The 17,395-nt window shown below is 38.1% G+C and overlaps 1 protein-coding gene across 7 annotated transcripts in view; it reads left to right on the top strand.

Annotated features, from left to right (window-relative positions):
• Positions 1-686: 686 nt before the first annotated feature.
• Positions 687-17,395, top strand: part of cacna1da (calcium channel, voltage-dependent, L type, alpha 1D subunit, a) — a 253,309-nt gene continuing 236,600 nt past the window's right edge. For all 7 annotated transcript variants that reach the window (XM_062052679.1, XM_062052689.1, XM_062052698.1 and 4 more), the window contains exon 1: positions 687-1,017. The gene's annotated coding sequence lies outside the window, so the exon portion shown is untranslated. The remainder of the gene's footprint in view (positions 1,018-17,395) is intronic.

Raw genomic sequence — 17,395 nt, forward strand, 5'->3', positions numbered from 1 at the left:
TGAATATGGGTTGAAAATGATTTGCAAATCATTGTATCTGTGTTGGCCCTGTGATGAGGTGGCGACTTGTCCAGGGTGTACCCTGCCTTCCGCCCGATTGTAGCCGAGATAGGCTCCGGCACCCCCGCGACCCCGAAGGGAATAAGCGGTAGAAAATGGATGGATGGATGGATGTATTCCATTTATATTTACATCTGACACAATTTCCCAACTCATATGTAAACGGGGTTTGTATATATATATATATATATATATATATATATATATATATATATATATATATATATATATATATATATATATATATATATATATATATATATATATATATATATATATATATACAAATATGTATATATATACATACATACATATATACATACATATATATATATATATACACACGTGTGTATATATATATACACGCACACACACACACACACACACACATATATATATATATATATATATATATATATATATATATATATATATATATATATATATATATATATATATATATATATATATATATATATATATATATATATATATATATATATATATATAGTTCAAAAACGGTCACGAAAAAGATGGACCGTCTTAAATTCGGGTCAATGTTGTATTTATGACAGCTTCCGTGGCTGTTTGAGGTGTTTAAGGTCAGAGATGGGGGAGGAGTGTGACGAGCAGCACACGCAGGCAGGCAGGCAGGCAGTGGACGTGATGATGCTGCGTCGGTAGCTGGATGCACATCTCTGCTCACTCCAGCATCATCCACTCACACTATCGTGCTATGGCAGAGCTCCAGTAGCCTTTCCACGGCGCTGCGTCCTGCTTGTTACTACCGGAGCCGATGAATTCAAAAGCGTCGTTCGAGAGCCAGCCTGCGTTCGTCGCCCTACAAAGCTGTGGAGCAGCGATACCGAGCGGCTAAAGTCTCCTCTGTGTGTGTGTGTGTGTGTGTGTGTGCAGACACACACTCACTCACTCACACACAACACACGCTCACAAAAGGTCTGGTGAGCTCTCTTCTTCTGTTTGAATGTAGCCTCTTTAGCTTAGCATCGTTACCATCCCTCCCTATCTCCATGCTTAATGTGTGTTTTTACTGCAAACAATGACAGCACTTATTGATAGGCAATTTCTTCTCAACGCGTGTTAAGCGCCATCGCCATGTCATCAACCATACATCTATTTTAATGGTACCTTTTCCTCCACAGACACACACTCAGAGGTTGTCTGTGGTCACGTGGAGAGTCCATGTTATCACACACTCATCTGTTGTTTAGTGAAATGTTAAAGGATGGAGCAGTGTGTCCAATCTGTCATGCTTGTTGGCATGAAGCGGCGTGCAGCACAAAAGGGGGGGATGATGTTCCACCGTGTAGTTTTTACATGACATGGACAAAGCCGCATACACTGGCTTATGTAGATGTATGTATTGTATGTACTGTATGTACAGTCATCACACTGCCATTATGACCTTTTCGCTTTCCCCTGTTCTTGCTCCAAGGCCTGCTTGCCGTTTAAAGACCTTCATGACACAATAATACCAATAGAAATAGTGCCATCGTTTACATTTTACATTTGTGTGCGTTTGGTGTTAACATAAAACAGATATGGGCAATTATTTTGAGTCAGGGGCCACAATGGTCTGTAAAAATGTGTCTGGGGGCTGGTGTGTGTGTGTATGTATGTATATTTTTATAATATATATATAGTTAAATAGATAGATAGATGGAGAGATTGATCGATCAATCCATTTTCTACGGGGGTGCTAGAGCCTATCTCAGCTGCATTTGGGCGTAAGGCAAGTCGCCACCTCAGCGCAGGGTAGATAGATGGATACATGAAAACATGTAACAAACATGTATCCATCTATCTACCCTGCGATGATGTATATATATTTATATATATATATATATATATATATATATATATATATATATATATATATATATATATATATATGTATATATGTGTGTGTGTGTGTGTGTGTGTGTGTGTGTGCATATATATGTATGTGTATATATATGTATGTATGTGTGTATACATATGTATGAATGTATGTATACATATATGTATGTATACATATATATATGTATGTATGTATATATACATATATATATATATATATATATATATATATATATATATATATATATATATATATATATATATATTAGGGGTGTACACAAAAATTTCGGTTCTGTACATACCTCAGTTTAGAGGTCACGGTTCGGTTCATTTTCGGTACAGTAAGAAAACAACAAAATATACATTTTTTGGTTATTTATTTACCAAATTTGCAAAGTCTTCCACCAAAAATATTTTTCTTAGTGGTATATTTGATGTGAAGTAATCGGAACCTTGGATAGGTCAATAATTTATAATATCGATTTTGATTCAATATTATGTTTTGAGCAATGACAGTTTGAAAGAAAAAAACAAAAACAGCTTTGTTTTTTTAGTCAACATTGCAACTTTTTCTAAATTACATTTAACCTTTAAGCTTTTTTATTTAACTTTTGTTATGTTTTTGTTTATTTTAATGGTATTTTTAGAATGTGCCGTGGGCCTTGAAAACATTAGCTGTGGGCCGCAAATGGCTTCCTGGGCACACTTTTGACACCCCTGCTATAGATGATAAAAAGTTAAATCTGATAAATCTATCGATAAAAAGCGGAGCCTGGCGACGCATGAGCGTTTATCTTAACTCTCTCGCTCTCTCTGTCTCTGCCCCTCCCTCACGAATGCTGCTGCGCGCACAATTTGTTTTGTTTTTAACCCCTTCTTAACCCTGAACGTACTTTGAAAATACACGCAACCCTAACTCAAAATGCCGGACATTTGAGGCATTTAAGAAACTCCGCGGGACAGCCCCACAAAAGAAGACATGTCCGGTGAAAAGAGGACGTATGGTCAGTCTATCGTAGCCCGGTCGTTGCTAGCATGCCGTGTGTTGTGCCTCAGTGTGCATCGTTTACACAACGTGCAGAACGCTACTTAATATGTCCATGTGGAAACTCGTTCGGTACACCTCCGAACCGAACCGAAACCCCCGTACCGAAACGGTTCAATACGAATACACATACCGTTACACCCCTAATATATATATGTATGTATGTATGTGTGTATATATATATATATATATATATATATATATATATATATATATATATATATATATATATATATATATATATATATATATATATATATATATATATATATATATATATATATATATATATATATATATATTTGTGTATGTATATGTATATATATCTATGTATATGTGTGTATATATATATATATATATATATATTTGTGTATGTATATGTATATATATCTATGTATATGTGTGTATATATATATATATATATATATATATATATATATATATATATATATATATATATATATATATATATATATATATATATATATATATATATATCACATATACACACATATATATATATACATATGTGTATATGTATATATCTGTATATATGTATATATATATTTATGTATGTATATGTATATATGTATGTATGTATATATAATATGTGTATGTATGTATGTATGTATGTATGTATGTATGTATGTATGTATGTATGTATGTATGTGTATATATTTTTACATATATATATGTGCATGTATGTATGTGTATATACATACATATGTATGTATATGTATATATATATATATATATATATATATTTGTGTATATATGTATATATATACGTATGTATATCTGTGTATATGTATATGTATATACATATGTATATATATGTATGTATATCTATGTATATGTATATATATATTTATATATATATATATCTGTATATATATGTGTGTATATATATATATATATATATATATATATATATATATATATATATATATATATATATATATATATATATACATTATATATACATGCATATATATATATATATATATATATATATATATATATGTATGTATATATATATATATATATATATATATATATATATATATATATATATATATATATATATATAAATGTATGTATATATATATATGTATATATATATTTATGTATGTATATGTCATACTTGCCAACCCTCCCGTTTTTAGCGGAAGAATCCCGGTATTCAGCGCCTCTCCCGACAACCTCCCTTCTCCCGACAAACTCCCGGTATTCAGCCGGAGCTGGAGGCCACGCCCCCTCCAGCTCAATGCGGACCTGAGTGGGGACAGCCGTTTTCACGTCCGCTTTCCCAGCAGCTTGCCTGCCCAATGACGTCATAACATCTACGGCTTTTAGAGAGTAGAGTGCACAACAAGCAGAGAGAGTTCTTGGTTTCTTATGTGGGTTTATTGTTAGGCAGTTTCATTAACGTCCTCCCAGCGCGGTAACAACACACAACAACAGCAGTCACGTTTAGTCTACTGTAAAGCAGTTCGTCTGCCATAAACAGCAATGTTGTTACACTCTTAAACAGGACAATACTGCCACCTACCGGATAGCCTGCAGAATACTGAAATTCAAGTATGTCTTTTATTTATATGTATAATACAATTAAAATAAAATATATATATATAGCTAGAATTCACTGAAAGTCAAGTATTTCATACATATATATATATATATATATATATATATATATATATATATATATTTTTTTTATATATATATATATATATATATATATATATATATATATATATATATATATATATATATATATATATATATATATATATATATATATATATATATATATATATATATATATATATATATATATGTGAAATACTTGATTTGGTGAATTCTAGCTGTAAATATACTCTCCTCTTAACCACGCCATTGGCCACGCCCCAACCACGACCCCACACTTTTCCACTTTGTATCAGTCCATCTTAGATGAGCTCAGGCCCAGCGAAGCCGACGGTGTTTCTGGGTGTTGTTGATAAACGGTTTTCGCCTTGCGTAGGAGAGTTTTAACTTGCACTTACAGATGTAGCGACCAACTGTAGTTACTGACAGTGGGTTTCTGAAGTGTTCCTGAGCCCATGTGGTGATATCCTTTACACACTGATGTCGCTTGTTGATGCAGTACAGCCTGAGGGATCGAAGGTCACAGGCTTAGCTGCTTACGTGCAGTGATTTCTCCAGATTCTCTGAACCCTTTGATAATATTACGGACCGTAGATGGTGAAATCCCTAAATTCCTTGCGATAGCTGGTTGAGAAAGGTTTTTCTTAAACTGTTCAACAATTTGCTCACGCATTTGTTGACAAAGTGGTGACCCTCGCCCCATCCTTGTTTGTGAATGACTGAGCATTTCATGGAATCTACTTTTATACCCAATCATGGCACCCACCTGTTCCCAATTTGCCTGTTCACCTGTGGGATGTTCCAAATAAGTGTTTGATGTGCATTCCTCAACTTTATCAGTATTTATTGCCACCTTTCCCAACTTCTTTGTCACGTGTTGCTGGCATCAAATTCTAAAGTTAATGATTATTTGCAAAAAAAATTGTTTTATCAGTTTGAACATCAATATGTTGTCTTTGTAGCATATTCAACTGAATATGGGTTGAAAATGATTTGCAAATCATTGTATTCCGTTTATATTTACATCTAACACAATTTCCCAACTCATATGGAAATGGGGTTTTTATATATATACAAACGTATATGTGTATGTATTTATGTGTGTATATATATACATATATATGTGTATGTATGTATATATATATATGTGTATGTATGTATGTGTACATATATATATGTATGTATATATCAGAGGTGTGGACTCGAGTCACATGACTTGGACTCGAGTCAGACTCGAGTCATGAATTTGATGACTTTAGACTCGACTTGACAAAATGTAAAAAGACTTGCAACTCGACTTAGACTTTAACGTCAATGACTTGTGACTTCACTTGGACTTGAGCCTTTTGACTTGACATGACTTGCTACTTTCCCCAAAACCCAAAGGTTAAAAAGTTATTCAGAAGCGCTCCGTAGCTTTTATTTTGTACGTGTCTGTCTATCTATCAGTGTGTTGTGTGTGTGTCAGCGTGTGTGCTCTCAGTACAATAGTCAATCTAATTAGTTCTACGTTGTTTTCGTCACAAAGCACTCATCCAATCAAATTGCAGGAAAACCAACGAAGAAGAGTTGTCAAGCGTCGCGCCAGTGAGAAAAATGTATGCCAAAGTTGGTTTCGTTCGGGTATAAAAACTACGACTTAGTCAACAAAAAACTAATTGCATATGCTAAACATGCAGTTCGAATATTACAGACGGAGACGCAACAACTTCCAACTTCGTTCGACATTTGAAGTTGCACAAAGAACGGTACATTTTGAATGTAAGCTAACGTTTATTGGCTAAGTAATGTGACTTTTATTTGCTGTGTAGTTAAATCAGTGAGGCTGTAAACTCACTGCTAACGTTATAACCATAGACATCTTATAAGTAGACGCAGCATCAAGCGCTACTGCCTACTGGCGCTGACAAGACGCGGGGCCGCCATCTTGGAGTGGTGATCCGCTCCACTCAGTGCAATTCATTTGGCAGGAGCAATGAACTGTCAGCGCATTTAATTAATCTTACCTCACTGAATACCACTGATTTTCACACGTTTTTTTGTCATACTTGTAGCTATGATAAAGGACACATGTTTTGGCGTGTTTTATTATTCATAGTTTGCTTAACAGTAATAGAATATTCTTATAGCTATAAGTGACCAGACGTCCGAGATCAAAACTGGGAATATAATCCCAGAGAAGGGGGAAAAAAACGGTCAACTATTTTTAAATTGAAGAAACAATATGATTAGGTTATATATACATGCGTATATCCTACATAAACAATGTATGTATACATTAGATATCTATATATCTTATAGACTGTATCTCTGTTGCTGTAGCAGCAGAGAGTTTATTCTGTCTTGACACTTTGTATTGATATTTTGTATTACATTCTTCCCTTAAATGATCATGTTTGCACTGATTGTTTTATATGTATTTTTTATGTATGTCGCTTTGGATAAAAGCGTCTGCCAAATACTTAAACGTAAACATATATAAACACCTGAAAGTCTTTATATCAGCTGAAACCACCAATCTGTTTCACTGGATTCAGAATAAAACCAAATTCTGTCTTACCCAACAATGTTAGTATTTGAATATTGTTACTTGAAGACTTATTCCTGGTTACAATTATACTGTTAAGAAAGTATTGTCTTATATTTTGCCTAAAATGAGAATGCATCATAATCAGTGGCGGCTTGTGAATTTTGTTTTAGGTGGGGCTGAAAGTTTGTAAACAAAAACCCTGTAGGGGCGTCAACCTCCCCCAGAAAAGATTTCTTTGTGACTTTCACATACAAATATTGAAGATCTTTGCTCCTTCTCAACTCTGTGGTAATATTCTTTTCACAAAATACAACCAATAGTATGTTTATGTTAAATCTTACTTGTGAAAAGTAATCCCCCGATTCCTATTTTCAACAGTCCGCTCATTTGAGCAGGAAAACGCTGAACACCAGCCTGGCATCTTTGTTTTCTACCTGTCAACTGTCAGTTTAGGCTGCTCGCCGACTCCTCATCCCCAGTTCAAGATGGCGGCCTAATTGCTCGTGTCACAGCAGCCAATGCTGCGTCTACTTATAAGATGTCTATGGTTATAACGTCATTGCAAACACAGCAATCTGTTTCGTCCACTGCAGTTCGCTACCTTATTCATACTTTTTGTCAAGTGATTTTTTTTAAGCAGGGTTGCATGAGGTACCTATAAATGACGTTACATTAGTCAATGTATCACACACAGTCACGTAATGTTAGACGGCGGTCAGCAGCACCGCGTATTTTAGCCACCTACAAAAAGACAAACAGTCAAAAAAAGGTCAGTTAAAATGTATACTATATTAAAAATATGTGTACATATGGCATAGGGCCCTGACATCTAAAAAGTACAACTCTGTTCATTGTTATGTTCATGTATTTATGTTTTTCATGTGTACGCACACATCAACACACATACAGTATGAGATGAGATGAGATCAATGAGATAAGGTAAGAACAGGATAGAAACTGCTGTGGAACTAGTTACAATGCAATATGACATGGAAATACAATGGTAACACTTTTGTGCAAATAAGTACAGTTGCACTGGTTTTTTCAAATGTTTTTTCTGTAAAGGAATGAGTTAAATGTTTAAAATGACTGGTTAATAGTGCTATTATTAAATGCAATGTAAGCACAATTTTTTTCCCTGCAACTTAAAATGCACTTGTTTTAATAAATAAATACAGCGTTTGAAAAGCATACACAATCTGTGTAAATATATTAGTCTGTGGTTAAAAAGACTTGAAAGGACTCGAAACTCAAAATGCAGGACTTGGGACTTGACTTGAGACTTTCCAGTCTTGACTTTGGACTTGACTCGGGACTTGCCTGTCTTGACTCGGGACTTGACTCGAGACTTGAGGGCAAAGACTTGAGACTTACTTGTGACTTGCAAAACAAAAACTTGGTCCCACCTCTGGTATATATACATATGTATGTATGTATGTATACATATGTATGTATGAATGTGTATATATACATATATATGTGTATGTATGTATACATACTGTATGTATGTTTATATATATATATATATATATATATATATATATATATATATATATATATATATATATATATATATATATATATATATATATATATACATACAGTATATCTGTATATATGTATATGTATATATATATGTGTATATATACACGTGTATATATATAAGGGCTGTGAATCTTTGGATGTCCCACGATTCGATTCAATCGGCAAATCTATGCCACGCACAAAATCAACCAAAAAAATAAGCGCATAACAATTTTCAACACGACACGGACACGACAGAGAAAACAGTTTTCGTCATCATTGTTCAAATATTGTAAAGTCTGTCGAGACGCTTTGAGGACATGAATTCCATCGATCACTTTACTGAGCAAAACTCTTTATTGTCGGCCATAAACACATCACCAAAACATTAGTAAAAAAAATGATATGTAGCAAAAGTGGTCATTTTCTGCAGTACACATACTTGCCAACCTTGAGACCTCCGATTCCGGGAGGTGGGGGGTGGGGCGGGGGGCGTGGTTAAGAGGGGAGGAGTATATTTACAGCTAGAATTCACCAACTCGAGTATTTCATATATATTTCATATATATATATATATATATATATATATATATATATATATATATATATATATATATATATATATATATATATATATATATATATATATATATATATATATATATATATATATATATATATATATATATATATATATATATATATATATATATATATTTATTTTATTATACATATAAATAAAAGAAATACTTGAATTTCAGTGTTCCGGAGGCTATCCAGTAGATGGCAGTATTGTCCTGTTTAAGAGTGTCATAACATTGCTGTTTATGGCAGACGAACTGCTTTACGGTAGACGAAAATGTGACTGCTGTTGTTGTGTGTTGTTACCGCGCTGGGAGGACGTTAATGAAACTGCCTAACAATAAACCCACATGAGAAACCAAGAACTCGCCCTCGATCATTCTACAGTTATAACGTGATTGGGCAGGCACGCTGTTTATATTGTGGGAAAGCGGACGTGAAAACAGACTGTCGCCGCTGTCCCCACTCAGGTCCGCATGGAGCTGGAGGGGGCGTGGCCTACAGCTCCGGCTGAATTTCGGGAGATTTTCGGGAGAAAATTTCTTCCGGGAGGTTTTCGGGAGAGGCGCTGAATTCTGGGAGTCTCCCGGAAAATCCGGGAGGGTTGGCAAGTATGGCAGTACAAACCAGACCAAAAGCAACTTTGTTATATCAACAGCAGCCGCTCGCTCTTTCTCACTTGCGCCAACACATGCACATATGGCACTTAGCCAGTGATGCGTTTACAGCCACACAAAAAGTCGGACAACTCCAACACCACACATAAAGTGTCATTCCAGGTCGTTACACTATGATTTACCAATCAAATGTGTGCTTATTCTAGTGTCATTTATTAGGAATCTTAATTTATAAATATTAATCATGAAATGCTGTTAGTATATTAAATAAATACTAATAAAAATATATTTTTTACAAACAGGAAGTTGCAGGAATGTACACATGATCCCCTGCTTACATCTCATTGTGCAACATGTGAATGTTTTAATGGGAACTAAATGCAATGTTTGAAAGGGGTACAAATTATTTCCAAAGCAGGACCTCCACCCAGACAAACAATACAAGTACACAGTTCATGAAAAACAATATTTTTTGTTACTGTCATTGTAAGTGGGCCTAAACACTTATATTAGAAAATCATCTCATGGAAATGACTGCTGTCATTTGAATATAATAATAAGAGAATGTTGTCTGTCTATATGTGTTGGCCCTGCGATGAGGTGGTGACTTGTCCAAGGTGTACCCCGCCTTCCGCCCGAATGCAGCGGAGATAAGCTCCAGCACCCCCCGCGACCCCGAAAGGGACAAGCGGTAGAAAATGGATGGATGGATGGAGATTGAACTTGTTATTTAGTCAGGTTTGGGACAGGTGTGTTGCTGGTGTAGCCCCAGTGTGCACGTCTGATGTTGCTCACATGTGCTCCACTGAATGCTCAGGGAGTTTTTGCGTTTGCTCACAAACATGAAAAATTAGAGGGAACATTGAGTGTAAGCCACTGTGACACTATTGTTCTTTTTTTTAATTATTTAAATATGTCTAATGATAATGTCAATGAGGGATTTTTAATCACTGCTATGTTGAAATTGTAACTAATATTGATACTGTTGTTGATAATATTCATTTTTGTTTCACTACTTTTGGTTTGTTCTGTGTCGTGTTTGTGTCTCCTCTCAATTGTTCTGTTTATTGCAGTTCTGAGTGTTGCTAGGTCGGGTTTGGTTTTGGAATTGGATTGCATTGTTATGGTATTGCTGTGTATTGTTTTGTTGGATTGATTAATTTAAAAAATAAATAAAAAATAATAATTAAAAAAAAAAAATTAAAAAAAAATCGATTTTTTAAAAATGAGAATCGATTCTAAATCGCACAAAGTGAGAATGGCGATTTGAATTCAAATCTATTTTTTCCCACACCCCTAATGTATACATGTATATATGTATATATGTATTCATATATGTATATATATATATATATATATATGTATATGTATATATTAGGGGTGTAACGGTACGTGTATTTGTATTGAACCGTTTCGGTACGGGGGTTTCGGTTCGGTTCAGAGGTGTACCGAACGAGTCAGTCTATCGTAGCCCGGTCGCCGCTAGCATGCCGTGTGTTGTGCCTCAGTGTGCATTGTTTACACAACGCTACTTAATATGTCCATGTGGAAACTCGTTCGGTATACCTCCGAACCGAACCGAAACCCCCGTACCGAAACGGTAACAAGCTGCTCCGCTTCGTACTGCCTCTGTCTCTGTCAGTATTCCGCAGCACCCAGCATTGTCCCACCCACACAACCATCTGATTGGTTACAAGCAGGGCGGTAACAGCCAATCAGCAGTGCGTATTCAGAGCGCATGTAACAGCCAATCAGCAGTGCGTATTCAGAGCGCATGGAGTCAGTGCTCCTGTGGTGGGGTTAGCAGAAAGGTGTTTAGCAGGTGAGCATAAGGCAGCGGACTCTCCCCAAATTATAATAAACACCTCCCAGTCAACTACTAGTAACATAACTATGAGCCCGTTCACGTTCTAGAAACATAAACTGCAGCTCAACTCGCTCGCAGTCCTGGCTTGAGGTGAAGGCGAATTCGCTTTTAGCGTAACGTTAGCTCATTTTGCGGTGTGTGTGAGTGTGTGTGTGTGTGTGTGTGTGTGTGTGTGTGTGTGTGTGTGTGTGTGTGTGTGTTACGGACAGCAAAGCCCTGTTTGTCTGTTATTTCACTTTAACTTGTTCTGTGTTGATTGAGCTGTGTTAAAGCAGCAAAAAACGACTTTATGTTAAATGAAGAGTTTCCTGAAGCTGTCTCTGATAGTTGATATAATAATGTAACTGCATCATTAAGCCTACATGAACTCCATGGTGTTCAAGGATGAATAGTCTCTCCTATTGCTATTGTACTATTTTTTCAGCTATAGTTACATTAATCATTAGTAATGGAGCAGCCTAGTTTTGAATGGCAGGGTCCCTGCTAACACATGTTGATAAAAATATAACATTTACATAATAAAAATAAACTACAGGCTTCCCAAATGCTGTAATAAATTAAGCATGATGAGTTGACTAGAAAATGTTTAATGTTGCACTTTTTATATGTAGAAGAAAAGTTTTGTCATTTTATTTAATCTGAGCAACAACTTGAGGCAGTTTAATGTTGATTAACGTGGGCAGAATTGTTATAGTGTTACCAATTATAAAAGGATAAAGCCATTGTTTACAAATTTGGTAAATAAATAACCAAAAAATATATATTTTGTTGTTTTCTTACTGTATCGAAAATGAACCGAACTACCGTTACACCCCTAGTATATATACATATATATGTATATTTATCTATATGTATATGTGTGTATATATGTGTGTGTATATATGTGTGTGTATATATGTGTGTGTATATATATATATATATATATATATATATATATATATATATATATATATATATATATATATATATATATATATATATATATATATATATATATATATATATATATTTATCAGTGGTTCTTAACCTTGTTTGAGGTACCGAACCCCATTAGTTTCATATGCACATTCACCGAACCCTTCTTTAGTGAAAAATAAGATGTTTGTTTTTTTCAAATTCAAGACAAAGTTATATGAATTTGGTAACACTTTAGTATGGGGAACATATTCTAAGTAACAAAGACTTAATTTAGAGTTATTTGGTTAGGGTTAGGGTTAGAGGGTTAGGGTTATAATAAGGCTATGCCGAATAAGGCATTAATAAGTACTTAATAATGACTGGTTAAGAGCCAATATGTTACTAATTTGCATGTTAATAGGCAACTAATTAATAGTGAGTATGTTCCCCATACTAAAGTGTTACCATGTTTTACTGGTGCACAAAATGAACCGTGCATGAACATCACCTTGTTCAAAGAACAAAACCAACAAATTGCATAAACTCACAACAAATTACACACCTGCAAATCAGTGTGACTTCTGCTGTTGCCGTATCCATAATACGCTGATAGGGAGAAGTTTTTATTTACACGATGAGTCGGTTGTGTCTTGACCTCCGACCTTGGTGCAGCTTGCCGCGAGGCTTTCGCGGCTCGCTGCGAAGAATGTTTTCCCGTGGTGCAAGCGAATCAGACTGGACATGGCGTGAAGGTAAATACATGTTTAATCTATTACTCAAAAAAGGAACAAACAAAAGGCGTGCACAAGGCGGAGAAACAAACTAGGCTATGAAAACAAAAACTAACACATGGACAGAAACTATGGACATAAAACAAAACTACACTTACTGTGACCTGAAAGAACAGCATGAACTATGAATAAACAGAGCATGATATGAGCATGAATAATGTCAATGTCGCCAGGCTGACTACCTGGCAACTCAGGCTTAAATAATAGTCTCATGATTAAAAACAGGTGCCTGAGTCCAAACATGACAGGTGAAACAAATGAGTCGTCATGGAAACCAAACAAAGGAGCGTAAACAGGAACTAAAAAGAGTCTTAAACCCACAGAACATAACTAAACAAAACATGAACACAGAACATGACAGAGACCCCTCCTTAAGGACAGATCCCAGATGTCCAAAAAAAAAACAGTGATCAAGAGTCATGGGAGGGCGGGAGGGGGACTTGACGATGGGTCGCCAGACCAAGTGTCCCCGAATCCACCGGGGCAGAGTCAGGTGCCGGCGACGCGTAGAACGGCGCTGTACCTGACGAGGTGGGCGACCCGGGAATGGCCACATCTGTAGCCGACGAGGAGGTGGGCGCGTCGTTGTGGCAGGCGTGGATGCAGCAGACGACGTCGAGGCTGGCGTGGAAGCAGACGACGAGTCAGGCGTGGAAGCAGCAGATGACGTCGAGGCTGGCGTGGAAGCAGACGACGAGTCCGGCGTGGATGCGGCAGGCGGAGAAGTTGGCGTGGTGCGGCAGGCGACGGGTCTTGGCGTGGGTCTTGGTTTGGGGAGTTGGCTTGGGTCTTGGCGTCGTGGAACTGCGACTGGCGGCACTTGGCGTCGTGAAGCTGCGACTGGCGGCGCTTGGCGTCGTGAAGCTGCGACTGGCGGCACTTGGCGTAGTGAAGCTGCGACTGGCGGCACTTGGCGGCGTGAAGCTGCGACTGGCGGCACTTGGCGGCTTAAAGCTGCGACTGGCTGCACTTGGCGTCGTGAAGCTGCGACTGGCTGCACTTGGTGTCGTGAAGCTGCGACTGGCGACATTTGGCGTCGTGGAGCTGCAACTGGCGGCACTTGGCGTCGTGGAGCTGTGACTGGCGCCACTTGGCGTCGTGGAGCTGCGACTGGCGCCACTTGACGTGGTGGAACCTGGCATGGTGGAGCTTGGCATGGTGGAGGTACTGGAGCTTGGCGTGGTGCAGGTACTGAAGCTTGGCGTGGTGCAGGTACAGGAAGTTGCCGCGGTGCAGGTACTGAAGCTTGGCGTGGTGCAGGTACTGAAGCTTGGCGTGGTGCAGGTACAGGAACCTGCCGTGGTGCAGGTACTGGAACCCGCCATGGTGCAGGTACTGGAACCCGCTGTGGTGCAGGAATTGGAACCCGCCGTGGTGCAGGTACTGAAACTTGCCGTGGAGCTTGGCGTGGTGCTAGCCTTGGCGCAGCTGCTAGCCTTGGCGCAGGTGCTAGCCTTGGAGCTTGGCGTGGAGCTAGCCGTGGAGCTACGACAGGAGCTAGCCGTGGTGCAGGTGCTAGCCTTGGAGCAGATGCTAGCCTCGGAGCAGGTGCTAGCCTTGGAGCAGGTGCTAGCCTTGGCTTTGGCGGAGGTGGCCTAGCTGGGGGTTGTGGTTTGGCACGCCGAAAGACTGGTGGTGGAGGCCGGGCTGGAGGCTGTGGCTTGGCATGACGAAAAACTGGTGGTGGTGGCCGGGCTTGAGGCTGTGGCTTGGCATGACGAAAAACTGGTGGTGGTGGTCGGGCTGGAGGCTGTGGCTTGGCATGACGAAAAACTGGTGGTGGTGGCCGGGCTAGAGGTTGCTGCCTGACTGGGTGCAGCTGAGTCACTCCACCAACACAGTTCCGGGCCCTAGCCTCTAAATTGTCCAAAATGCCTTTCATTCTTACCCACCTGGGGTTGAGTGGGCAGAAAAAAAGAAAAATCTTGTGACGTGGGCGAGGCTTGAGTCCTGGGGGGCGGAGCATGAAATTTACTGGGTGGCTTGGTTTGACAAGATCTAATTTTCAAAAACATGTCCTGATAATCCCTTATCATGGACATGGAGTCTTTTGTTGGAGGCGGGAGATCAAAAGAAAAATAATTTAGAAAAAAAAATCCTGGTCTATGACGTCATCGTCATAGACCAGGCGGCGGCATGACGTCATCCTAAGGCTGCCGGGCTGGCAGCAACCTGTTTCCGCCCGGAGGAACGACGCGTCCTGTCCAACGTCCTCGGGCTACACAGAGCTGATCGGGATCAGTTTGCCATTTGGTCCCCAAATTAAGTCTCGATCCTCCATGGCTCCTAACGCCTCCCACCTTCCTTCCTCCATCGTCTCCAAGTTGCTTGCGGGAGAACGGAATGCTGGCGACATTCTGTCACGACATGGACTTTGAGGCATGTTTTCCCGTGGTGCAAAACAACTGGACCGGACATCGGATGAAGGTAGATACATGTTTTAATCTTTTACTCAAAGTACAAACAAAACAAAAGGCGCACACAAGGCGGACATACAAACTTAACGCAGGGAACAAAACTAACACTTAGACAGAAACTATGGACATGAAACAAAACTACACTTACTGTGACGTGAAAAAACAAAAACTTACATGGCATGGCATGAAGCATAAACTATGGTATCAGGAGTAATCAAGAGTATCATGGGGTGTCATCAGGTAACAGGGGTAATTGTGTTGTATCACCAACACTGTTTACATTGTACACCAATGATTGTAGGACTGTGCACCCTAACAATTATATGGTGAAATTTGCGGACGATACCGTGCTCCTAAGCCTTCTACACAAGGATACGGACCCCTCTGTGTACCAAGACGAGATAGACATATTTATTAGGTGGTGGGATACCAACCATCCTTTTTTAAATGTGACCAAGACACAGGAAATGGTTTTGGATCCGAGGAAAGTGACTGACCATGAGCCAGTGGTCATCAAAAATCAGGAAATCACCCAGGTATCCTCATATAAATATTTAGGGATTCATATTGATAATCTTCTCTGCTGGAAGACACATATTGACAAACTGTGCAATAGACTGCAACAGAGGCTATATTTTTTGCGAAGATTAAGATTGTACGGCGTAAGCACCCACATCATGATGATTTTCTACCGTGCCATTGTAGTGGATTGTCCGAAGCTTAAACAGGCAACAAAAGTAGTTTAGTACAACAAATTTATTTACCCATTATCAGAAGTGCAGGTTGAATTAAGTTGGCCGTGCAGACAGACCACATGTTACTCCGGAGTAAACAAGACACACACAAGCCAAAATCACTGTCGAGTTACGGTCTTCTGACATTTTTTATATGTCTCTTGTGCGTCAATGTTTGTTATATAATGCGTCACGATTGTTTTGTTTTGGTTTTGTCTGTTCCAAAACAACCTTGTATCTCTTAGTCATATTAGGAAATTCTAAACATTCTGTAGACAGGTTGGCACAACTCCATATTCACCTTTGTCCCACTGGCACAGAATAGAAGATACATTAAATGAGCGTACATTCTTATTAGACATGCAATATAGGTCAAAGGTCAGAAATTCTACTACATACCCGCCTTCCAGGGTCTTAAGACCCTGGACCAAAACAATTTCTGATGTAGACCACATGTTAAATCTCTACCACAGATAGAGGCAAAAACCTCAATGTTTTTATACGAGGCAAAAATTCCGTCTATGACCCTCCTTCAGAGCGATCGCTGTTACCAGCCTGCAGTAAAACCATCTCACAGAACACAATTAGTGGCCTACCCTTTGATTTAGTAAAGGAATAACAAATACTTTGATCATGAACATCATTGAACATAAATAGATGAATGTATATAGACTTATGACTGTAAGACATTTGCAAAAATATTTTTCCCGGCATTTGCAATGGATGTAGTTACCAATATTGTTAATTACCAATTAATTTTGAACACACAACTGAATTTCGTATGAGTCTATGTTCGATTAGTGCTCGTATAGATGGCTCGG

Source organism: Entelurus aequoreus, linkage group LG01, assembly GCF_033978785.1.
Source record: "Entelurus aequoreus isolate RoL-2023_Sb linkage group LG01, RoL_Eaeq_v1.1, whole genome shotgun sequence".
Lineage (NCBI taxonomy): Eukaryota > Metazoa > Chordata > Actinopteri > Syngnathiformes > Syngnathidae > Entelurus > Entelurus aequoreus.